This window comes from Saccostrea echinata, unplaced genomic scaffold (assembly GCF_033153115.1).
Source record: "Saccostrea echinata isolate AGI-Se365-2 ecotype Australia unplaced genomic scaffold, CSIRO_AGI_Sech_v1 ptg000002l, whole genome shotgun sequence".
In the NCBI taxonomy this organism is placed as follows: domain Eukaryota; kingdom Metazoa; phylum Mollusca; class Bivalvia; order Ostreida; family Ostreidae; genus Saccostrea; species Saccostrea echinata.
Window position 1 is genome coordinate 31,690,305 of NW_026889751.1, and position 12,308 is coordinate 31,702,612.

The 12,308-nt window shown below is 34.2% G+C and overlaps 2 pseudogenes; both read right to left on the minus strand.

The window, feature by feature from the left end:
* LOC133178277 (nuclear pore complex protein Nup133-like) overlaps nucleotides 1-12,308 on the minus strand; it is a 51,473-nt pseudogene that overhangs the window by 12,276 nt on the left and 26,889 nt on the right.
* Nucleotides 1,199-2,268, minus strand: LOC133203236 (uncharacterized; annotated as a pseudogene).

A 12,308-nucleotide genomic window follows, 5' to 3' on the forward strand; every position in this document is an offset into this window, starting at 1 on the left:
GATTCGTTGACATTCAGATGTGTTATCCATTCCATATTGTTCCAGTTGCTGTAGTCTCCAGTTTGTCTCTTATCTGGAAGTCACTTTTGATAATTTCTGTGTGCCTTTAACATTTTGTTTGGAACATTTGAAGATCTCTCATATACAGTGAGGCTGAGATGACATCTTCTACTGTAGCATTCAGTGTCCCTATTAAATTTGATAACTGTCGTATTGACACTCCTTTTTTGCTCATCATGTCTACACATTTTCTTTTAATACTATTTACTTTTGTTGCCGTCACATGCAGCATTCCGAAAGAACCTAAAAACACTCTTGTTCAAGCGTGAATATGCCCTGTGTATGTAATATTCTAGCACAACATCAAGGACCCCATGTGTAATCTCTGGCAAACTCAACTTCAGCCCTGTACTATCATATGAATAACTACCTGCCTGTCAGTTTTTATTTTTTCATCTTGCTTAGTCTAGGTTACCCAATTTTCATCATACTACCATGTTTTATCTAAGGTCTTTCTTTGTTTTATCGATCATTTACTTTCCATAATAATTTTATCATAACTCTGATAGGTCTTTTATTGATATATTGTCATTAAATGTTAGCAAAACATTGTACAGCGCATAGGAACTATATGTAAATTTGCGCTTTATAAATAAATAAAATAATCATAATAATAAATAATCTCCATTTCTACTGATTTTATTGTTAGACCAAAAAAATCTAGTTGCTGACATGGAAATAGGACTGATTGTTTTCTTAAGTTTATTAACCAGCCTAGATTGTGAAGCAACCATAAAAGTGTGCCTCTGTCTTTTAAGAACCCTTCTTGTGATTAATTTAGCAACAATATATAGTCTAAGGAATCATAAGCCGGACTCCTATGCGTCTGTGAAGCGCAATGATTGGTTTCATGATTTTCGTAAAAAGTTTCGGCCCAAATGAGAGTCCTTTGTACTGTAGCATCTGCCCTTTGAACTGAAACCTCAGATAATTTCTGTGATCTTTGCATATTGGTATGCAAACGTATTCATCCTTCAGATCTACTTTGCATAACCAATCCCCTTTCTGCATCCCCTTTCTGCATCACGTAATTGACGGCCTGAAACCCCTCCATTCTGAAGTGATTGTACACTACAATTGGTTTAGAGCTTTCAGACTGGGGTTTCATTCCCCATCTTTTTTCTTTTGGTATACATTTTTATTGCATTTCTTTTGAGATCTCTCTGGCCCTCTTTCTACTCTTGATTTTTCTGTCAAAAGCCTTTAAAATTTTATCTCCACAGAGCACCTCTTTTTCATGACTCGTTAGTCTTAATGTGTTCTTTTGCTTTCTTAACACTTTTCATGATCTTGGCCATTAACTCAGCGTTCGTACAAACGTTTAGCATTTGCCTGGCCAACTTAAACAACAGTTTGTTATATCAATTTTAACATGTCAAAAACTGTGAACTAAAGAATTCTCCTCCTGAAACCTGCGTGCCCCATCAACAGCCTGCCAGATTTTGGCCAATGGCCCAATAATCTGAGAAATATTCTTTCGAATAAATGCCAGACTTTTATCCTGTATTTTTTAAAAATAAATCAGAGTTAAAATCTATGAAATCCTCCACAAAATCATCAACTATTCGAGGCGTTCAGAAAGCGTAAGCGGGCACCTGGGCAAAATCTAAAATGTTGCATTTGACACTGTCTTCTTGAAGCAATGACCTTGTCAGCAAATACAATCTATCATTAGGTCGACACTGACTGACGTTTTTTTTATACTAATTGTTGGGCCATTATTTACACATTGAATTGTCTACGGATTTTTCGGTTTTCCCGATCATGACAAGGCGGGTGTGACCGGTCAGCAGGGGATGCTAACTCCTCCATGGCACCTGTTCCAACCTCTGGTGTTTTTGGAGGTTCGTATTTGCTTTGCTCTGATTTGTGATTTGTATTGTTTCAGTGGATTTTGACTTTGATTACATTACTGTTCATTATCTCCATATTTGTTTCCGTCAGATGTTGATAAAAATATTTCTGAAAGTTAGCAGCCGTGCTTCCTTGAAGTGAAAATGAATTTTCATCTTCTGTAGGGTCAACCACCCAACCCCCCAATTAGATTCTGCCTCTAAAAATGATATCAGAATTGACTTGCAAATCTTGTTCCTGGTGGGTGGAGCTGTCATTATCTTCAGAGAGAGAAGATCTCTCAGATTCTTGGCCCGATTCGTACGGGTCACTCTCCGAGTCACAGCTTACATTGCCATCCTGGTTAAAATCCATATTGTGAAAATATACAACGTGCATCCCAAAAAATAACACAACGTGCCGCAATAAAAATGCACATTGTGCCTTTAAAAACTACTGAGGGTTTCCAAGCGAAAATAAGCAAAAATACGACGAAGCAAGTCGATTTAACTCGATAAAATCTATAGCTGAAAATAAGCATTTGTTCATTAGCAAAGCCAGCGAAAGAAGGAAGTTTTTGTACTTTGTTGATCTCGATCCTGTTCACTCTGAAGAGTTTGCAAATCGAAGAAACGCGGAAGTATACATCATTATACCTTACTAAATAAAATGTACATCTACTGATCGACGCATTCGACGCCATATTGGATTTGAAATTGAATTGAATTTGAACTATCTAATAAGCAAGTTAGCGAGCGATTACTCGGGCGATTACCTCCGTTCAGAAGCGAGCATACGCGAATGATAGCGAGCCCTCGCTCTGCTGAACACGCCTCTGCTTTTACCAAGTCGGCAGCCATTACAGATTTAACTGAGGTAGTTTTTATATTTGTTCAAAATTTTGATATTTTACTTGTTTTTACCAACATAAGTTCCGTAAATTTAAAAGGTCTTGTTTTATAAATATTTTTCTATCAATATTTGTCCATTAAATGAGGTTTTCAAAAGTGTAATATTTCTTCATATGGCCAACTGAGCCCCATTCGTCCAGAAAACTTCCAAATTTGCACTTGGGTAAGTGTTAATCATAATCATGCAGACAGTGTACCTGGTAATTGTCCTTGAAAATAGAAGATTCCAAAGATGTAATGTATAAATGTGCAATACATGTATATCACCAAAACCTCACCCTGGAGCATATGAACCATGATTTTTTTAAATTTGATTATTGGTAAAAGATGAATATTTTACAAATATTAAGTGGGAAATCGGGCAATAGTCATTTTGTCCGCCATAACGTAAGAACTGTTGCCGGACAAGTATGCAGCCTGATCAAGGGAAACAGTTCTTACCGAGTGGTTGACAAAATGACTAGATCTTATTAATCGCATTCCCATTTAATAACTGTTTCATTATATAAACAAAAGGATTCTTAAACTAATAAACTATGAAGAAATTATCAAGTTTACAATTTATTAACAAAAATTATCAATAGTAACAAATGCTGACGAAACAATATTTTGAAACAAGATCCCAAAAGATCTTAACGGTCACCTAAGTATAATACAATACTGTAAATGATCGATCTAAACTTTTGAATTAATTAATTAATAACTTTTGCAAATTAACACCTAAACGCCAGTACTGGGAACGCTTTTTTTTTTCAAGTAAATCTAGAAATATATGGCATTTTCTGAAAGAGTTCCTCCTCATATGACGTGATGGTGTGTATGAGGGTTGTCCACTAAGTTCATTGACAATGACGTTTTTGTCAAAATGAATGTATTCCAAAATATTTGTTACGAACATCCAAGTCAGAATGGTTTGACTTTTACTGTTTGAACTAAATATTTTGTAAAAATCACGGTTTTTAAAGGTCGCACATAGTGCACACGGACCAGAGTTAAAATGCAATAAACTTTAAAATAAAATGTTCTGATTAAGAGCCCTCTATACACTGCACACTAGAGAGTTCTGATTTTGTAGTATTTTTATGCAGATAGAGTGATCTGCCCTTTGATCAAGAATAAAATAAATTGAAATGTAGAGTTTATTACTTAATTTGCGATCAAATCAAGCATTCATAACACTTTAATAGGCCAAGATGAATAGATAGAACACTTCATGTGCAGGTATTTTTTCTACTTAAGTAAACAACAGTGATTTATGCTCATCAGTACTTCATTGTCTTTGAATATTTTTCCTGGGGGTAAATGAAAGGCACCCTATGCTGAAAATGTGATAGATAAGCTCAATGCTTACACCTTTACACACTATAACTTTCTCAATGTCCAAAAAAATTTTCCTCTAGTCTATAGAGGGTCCTTAAATTAATTATTTTCTTAATAAAAACAGTCAAAGCTTAATAGAAATTAAATGCGTCGCAATCATAAAATTATGGTTTAATATGGTTAAAACGAGACAAAATATTTATTACAACAACTTCAAATTATTTGAATATATTTAGTTCATTGATTTGAAAATGGTATATACAATTTTTAAACGGTGTATAAAATTTCATCGACACTACAAGAACTGGAAAACCAATGTTATTTGATGCAAAATAGGATATCCCTATTCATGACGTTGTTATACGTCTAGCGCAACGTCAGACTGAGCTGTGCATTCTGTGTGTACGAAGTGTTTATATTGATGACGCTCGTAAATTTTCATGTATTGTTTTAAATTTTTAAAGTGAAATCAAGTATGGTCTATATATAAATTCTATTGCACACAATTGGCAGTGTGGCATAATAAAGAAAATGTAAAGTGTGTCCATGAACATGTGATAAAAATTCAAAATCCATATTTTTGACGTTATCGTGAAATTAGCTTTACGTCAGACTGGGACGTGCGGCTTGCATAAACAAAGTATTCATGCCTATAACGTTTGTAAAATAGTGTGCATTTTTTTTTTTTTTTTTTTTTTTTTTTTTTTTTTTTTTTTAGATTTTTATATATTAACTAAATCATGGTCTATATTAGAATATTATCGTATACGTTTGCCAGTGCGGACTTTACTAAGAAAATTAAAGCATATGTCTACGAACTTTATGGACAACCCTCGTAAGTTTTACTTTCAGTTTTAATAAATAAATCATTAGTTAAAAATGATATGATGTTTTTTTTTGAACTCGAAAATCACATTTAGGCCAGAATTGAGACAAACTGAATGAGCCTCCTAGTGGGGAAAATACAGTTGTTTTTGGCCTCGGAAAATATTACACTTGATTTTGGACAAGCCAAGTTAAATATGATCAATTTATATTTTATTTCAAAGAAGAACATCGATAATTAAATAATGAGGATTTTTAGAAATATTGCCATTATATTGAATATAAATGTGTAACGGTCACATGATCATTAATTCATGAATAAAGTGTACAGCAATTTTTAATATGTAAAAGATCCGAATAGAAGAGTTAACTTTCTTTATTTTCTAAGGGTTGAAATACCCTGGGTGATATTTCAGAAAATATAAGCATCCCCCCAAACTTTTTTAAATGCACTTTCATGCAGTGATACTGAGAGTTTTTAACTTTGAAATGTTTTGAAAACAATGCATGAACAATCGCTTTCCAAAATGCGTCTCCTTCAGAGAGAATGCAATCAAAGTTTGAAAAGTTTTGGGGCTATAAAACAGTTGATTTATGATCAAACAATTTCTTCTTGAACTAAATAATAAAGAAGACCAGTTCTGGTTGACATAATAATTGATAAGGAATAATTAAGCACAATATGAAGTAATCATACTTATCCATGCCTCACTGCACACAAGGTGCTGTACATTTACTCAAACAATTGGAATACGTACATGTACATCTTTTGCTTAACAAAGTTCAAAAGCAGCTATGTTGCAGCTATCTTTTATAGGTTTTGCTTTTTAATAAAGATGGTTGCAGAGAGGTGGAATTTTGAAGGTTTGCAATTTTTTAACATTTTAGAAATTTATTATTTGCATCATTTACAACAAAAATAGACCCTATAATATATATATATATATATATATATATATATATATATATATATATATATATATATATATATATATATATATATATATATATATATATATATATATATATCTCCATTCCTCTATTTTTTTGTATCATCTGTCCTGACCATGCTTTTCTAAATGTGTTTGTAAAGGACTTCAAAAAATGTAAACAATAAAAAAATCATGGTTTGCTTAAAGAATTTGTATCATTTAATCATTAAATCACATTATAAATTAATTACTTTTGTTTGTTCAATCAAAGCAAAAAGTCCCCCCCCCCCCCCACTTCGAAGTACAATATTCACTTCGCCATTCTGGAAACATTGAATATTGTTTTACTGAAGAAAATGCAGCTAAAACAATCCGTTTTTTCCATAAACTTCAATATGCCAACAAAGGAATTGACGCGGTTAATATAAGTAATATTCTTAATCACAAAAGGGTCCAGTCTTGTATTCCACCATATTTCAAATTAAAGACTACACCTTGTATTTCCTACAAATATACATCGACTATTGCTTCCAAACTTTTTAATTACAAGAAAACGTTACAGGGCCTGGATATCGAATATCTGAAACATAATCCTCCATCGTGTTCATGTTCTTCTTCGCCCTATAACTATAGTCCTGCTGGACACGTTATTACTGGTGACGTAAATATAGTTAATAATGAGGACCTTAGATCACTAATTTTAAAAGGTCCTAAATTTAGGGAACCCAGATCCTTCAACTGGCGTAAGAATTTCATAAATATCACGGATTCTGTAGAGGACTACGCCAGGCGATGAGCCAGACATGAAAAAGAAGACCTTGACACTTTGTCAGAATGGATTAAATGTATCAGATGTATGTTAAAATCGCGCATTAAAAAATTGAGAGGCAATATGAAAACCATCTATCCTTCTGTATTCAATAATCCAGAAGTGAAAAAAGAATTAGATAGATTACATGATCAGTACGTACTGGTCCCTGCTGACAAAGCAGGTAACAACATTGTCTTTGTTTGTAAGGCTCATTATATTAAATGTATTTTAGAGGAACTTGGATTTAATTCTACAAGTGGTAATCCAACTTATACTCATAGTTCCCTTTCTAAGGAAGAAATTCTTCAAAATCATATGTCAGTTTGGAATATTTTTAATATTCCAAACAACCAAAATGAATTCGAATTACCATATTTATATTGGATTCCGAAACTTCATAAAAATCCTTACAAACAAAGATACATAGCGGGTTCCAGTAAATGTTCAACCAAGCCTCTATCTTTACTCCTCACTAAGATATTAACAGTGGTGAAGGAGAAACTTCAAGAGTACTGTGCAACAATATATTCGAGAAGTGGTGTAAATCAGATGTGGATACTTAAAAATTCCAAGGAACTTTTGGAAAATTTGAAATCACAAGATTTTATCAAAATCAACAGCTTAAAAACTTACGACTTTTCAACTTTATACACAACCATTCCCCACGATAAATTAAAGTCCAGGCTTTTTGATATCATTGACAGCTGCTTTTTCAATAAAAATGGAACTCGTAAATATACTTACCTTGTCATTGGTCATTTGCAAAATTATTTTGTTAAAAAACATTCTGATTGTACACACAAGTACTCTGAAGTTGACATTAAAAAGATGCTTGAGTTTCTGATTGACAATATTTATGTGGTTTTTGGAGACCAGGTCTTCCAACAATCTATTGGAATTCCTATGGGGACCAATTGCGCCCCGTTATTAGCAGACCTTTTTTTGTATTCATATGAAGCAGAATTTGTCTAAAATCTTGTACGTGAAAAGAAGAAAACACTTGCTGTGGCGTTCAACTCGACATTTAGATATATCGACGACGTATTGTCAATTAACAATGGCTATTTTCATTCTTATGTCGATACGATATATCCTGGTGAACTTGAGATAAAAGATACAACAGAGTCTGACACATCTGTTTCATATTTGGATATTTTACTTGAAAAAGACGTTAATTGTAATCTAACAACAAAGCTTTATGATAAACGTGATGACTTTAACATTTCAATCGTCAACTTCCCTTACTTATGCAGCAATATACCTTCATCACCTGCATACGGGGTTTATATTTCTCAGTTGATTCGATACGCAAGAGCATGCTCTACGTATGTACAATTTCTAAAACGAGGTAAATTATTGACAAATAAGTTGATGAAACAAGAATATCAGCTGTCTAGTTTAAAGTCATCATTTCGTAAGTTCTATGGTCGATACAATGACCTTGTCAGCAAATACAATTTATCATTGAGTCAAATGCTGACTGACGATTTTCATACTAATTGTTAGGCCATTATTTACACACTGAATTGTCGACGGATTTTTCCGTTATTTCCCGATCATGACAAGGAGCACACGGCGGGTGTGACCGGTCGGCAGGGGATGCTCACTCCTCCATGGCACCTGATCCCACCTCTGATGTTTGGAGGTCCGTGTTTGCTCTGCTCCTATTTTGTATTGTATAATGGACTTTTGAGCTTGAATACTGTTCGTTATCTCCATATATTTCATTCTTCAGGTGGATCAATCATCGTATTGACTTCAAAACAACAATAATTGTATATCAATGACCCTGTGAGGGCGAATAGTATCTATATGCCTGGGTCAATAGTTAAGATATAGCATTTTTTTTTATTTATGCTACTTGCTATTGGTGAATAGTTATTTTATCACATAATCCTTATAATAGTAAATTACATTGAGGTATAATAATCAATGAAATCAACCAACCACTTCTCCTGCTAGATGTCTTGAGGAAATTACTCAATTCAAAGATGCATTTTTTCAATATGTTATTAACTTAGCTCTATTCTAAAAGTTACTTAACTCTATACTTCAGGGCATCAAGTATAACCATGAATCCCCATACCAGTGCCCAGGACGTGATACGATGTGACTTGTGTGAGATAACCATGGTACAGATGCACTGTGATGCATGTCTTGTCAATCTCTGCACAGCTTGTGTAGGAAAACACATGATTTCCGATGAATCCAAGGATCACAAGGTCGTCAAATTTCATTCCAGAAAATCCACTCCCATCTACCCTGGATGTAAATGTCATAACAACCAACAATGTACAATGTATTGTAACCAATGTGACATTCCTGTTTGTACAAAATGCATTGCATCTGATCAACATCTAGGTCATAGGTTATCAGAAATCCTGCAAATTGTGGATGAGAAAAAGAACAAATTGAATTGAAAGAAACAATTTATCCATCCTACCGGGACATTGCCTATGATGTACAAAACAGAATAAGTCAGTTAGAAGAGGAATATGGACATCTCGCAACAGCCATAACAAAACATGGAGAGGACTGGCACAAAGAGATTGACAAACGTGTCAAGAAACTTAAAGCTGAAGTTGACAAGATGAAAAACACACAGGTACAAACTCTACAGAAACATCTTGATGAAATAAACAAGAAAATTTCTTACATCAAAGATGAAATCAATTCAGTTGAAATTGCTATAGACACTAATGACTTGTCAAAATTATTCAGAGTCACATCCAACGTACATATATACAGAAACCTTCCACAAAAACTAGCACCATCTTTACCCAAATTCATTCCAGGAAAAATTCAAGGAGAAAAACTCAGTAAATTGTTTGGAACCATCTCAACAAGTTCTTTAACTTCAGATAAACATGGTTACAGCATGAAGACAACACAGAAATCGCCAGAAGCTGGATCCTCTCCTCCGGTCAAACAACTACTTGAGGAAGCAGAGACTGTCACCACCATATACACTGGGTATGGACAACTTTACAGTGTGGCCTGTCTGAGTGATGAAGAAATCTGGACAAATGGAGATGACAACACCATGAAATTATTAGGCATCAGTCAGGGATCACTGATCAAGTCAATCACAACAAAGTCAGGGAACACACCATATGGCATAGCAGTGACAAAAAGTGGAGATCTAGTTTATACTGATTACTGGGCTAAAACTATAAATATTGTGAAAAATGAGAAGATAGAGGAGATGATCAGTCTACAGAATTGGAGACCTAGCGGTGTCTGTAGTACCTCATCTGGTGACCTCCTGGTTATCATGGACAGTGATGATAACAAAAAAAACAAAAGTTGTCTGTTACTCTGCCTCCACAGAGAAACAAACCATTCAGTTTGATGATGAAGGTAAACCTCTCTATTCATCTGGTTCTTGTTACAGATACATAACTGAGAACAGGAACCTGAATATCTGTGTGTCTGACAGTGGAGCTAAATCTGTAGTGGTGGTCAATCAGGCCGGGAAACTGAGATTCAAGTACACTGGACACACACTTTCTCAAAAAAACAAACCATTCAGTCCTCTAGGACTCACCACAGACAGTCAGAGTCTCATCCTTACAGCTGATAATAACAATGACTGTGTCCACAACATAGACCAAGACAGACAGTTCCTCTGTTTTATAGACTGTGGACTGAGTAAACCCTGGGGACTGTGTACAGATACAAATGACAATCTGTTTGTTGCTCAACATAGAAACAAACAAGTGAAGAAAATCAAATACCTGTATTGATTCTAAGGCTGTGTATTGACAAATAAAACTCAATAGATCGATACGTATTTGACGCAGGTCGTTGTGACGTAGGCAACCCAGTTGATACGATATAAGGGAAATTTTTAACCAATCAAATGACGCTTAACAACCAGAAATAAATTATACAAATTTTAATTTAACTTTAATTTGTTAAAAAAAAACCTCCCTCCCTCCTGGGTCTGAAAACCCCCAGTGCGGCAATTCCAAACAAATAATTTTATACCAATGGCCTAAGTCTCCCTAAGCATTGGCATATTCCAAAAGGAATTTTCCAATCAATTCTGTATCAATCTATGAAAACACAAATGTTAAATCCAAAGAAGCCCATAAAAAAGATACAAGATCTGCAAAAGAAATAAAGACAAGGGGTACAAATACACAGAAAAATTTAATGAATCTGTACATATAAAAGTAATAAGACATTTTTTGTGTGTCAAATTTAGGAAGTATTATTTTTCTTCCATAGAATTTTCCTAGGCAGTGACATACATGTATAGGCTAGGTGTTGGTTTAAGTATTAAATTTGTTTTTCATATGTACATTCTACATGTATTTTGCTTATAAAGTGTGTGGAAAGCTGCGGCTTTCAATGAAGCATTGAATCATTCTTTTTTGAAAGATATTGTCTCATAACTGCATCAATGGTGCAATTAAATTGAGTAACGCGCGTTAGCGAGTTATTAAAATTTGTTTCCACACACCATTGCAGTTATGAGACTATGTCTTTCAAAAAATGTTGATTAAATGCTTTTATTTACATTGTTTAACTCCTTGCCTTGACTGCAAAGGTGATTTCTATTTCAAAATCCCTGTATTATCCCTCGGGCAAGTTACAATTAATGGAAAAGCCGTTACAACAGCTTCTGTTCAAAGTGAGCGTGAATTTTGATATTCGCTTATAACGTTGCACTACCACTGCGTTCAACGTTTGTGACTTCAAAATAGAACGCATACTTCAACCTTTTGACCCCCTGTCCTTTTTATGGTGTTTTGAATGTCGTAGCTATCCTCACGCTTTATAAGCAACAATGTAAACATAATACCATAACACAGACGGGGAGGTCGAAAGATTAAAGGATGATTATGACGTCACAAACGTTGAACGCCGTACCAGTGCAACGCCATAAGCGAAAATCAAAATTTCAAGCTCACATTGAACGGAGCTGTTGCAGTGGTTCTTCCATTAATTGTTACTTACCCAAAGGATAATACAGGGGTCTTGAATTATAAATCACGTTTGCAGACAAGATAGGAAGTTATGAATGTAAATATTTTTTAAAGTTTTTGAAAAATGTAGTGTGCAAACAAATTCTCATAACGCGCTAACGCTCGTTACTTAATTTGTTTGCACACATCGTTGCAGTTATGTGACTACATCTTTCCAAAAAAAAAAAAAAAAAAAATGATTCAATGCTTAAATATTTTATGAATTTCATCACTGACAGTGCAACACATTTCAAAATCACTTTTATGAACTAATCTCTTTTATATACTGTACACACGTTATGGATACCATAAAATAACAAAAATAAACATACATTATGTCTGCTTCTCTTGAAGCTAGCAAACATGTACATAAGGTCAACAAAGGCACATACACCCATTCTCAATAGAAGGGTTTAAATAATGGGCCGACTTCATTTGTCACAGATCGGCGTACGCCGAATTGCGCCGGTCATATGATCGGCGTAAAACGGCTAACTGGCAAATGAAGTAAACCGGCGAAAACAAAAAATAATTTTACTATATAACAATCAATTAATTAAGATCTATCACTTTTTACGTTATGTCTTAGCGAAAAAAAGGTTGGATAATTAGAAATTCAATGTTTAAAAAAGTCATGGAATTG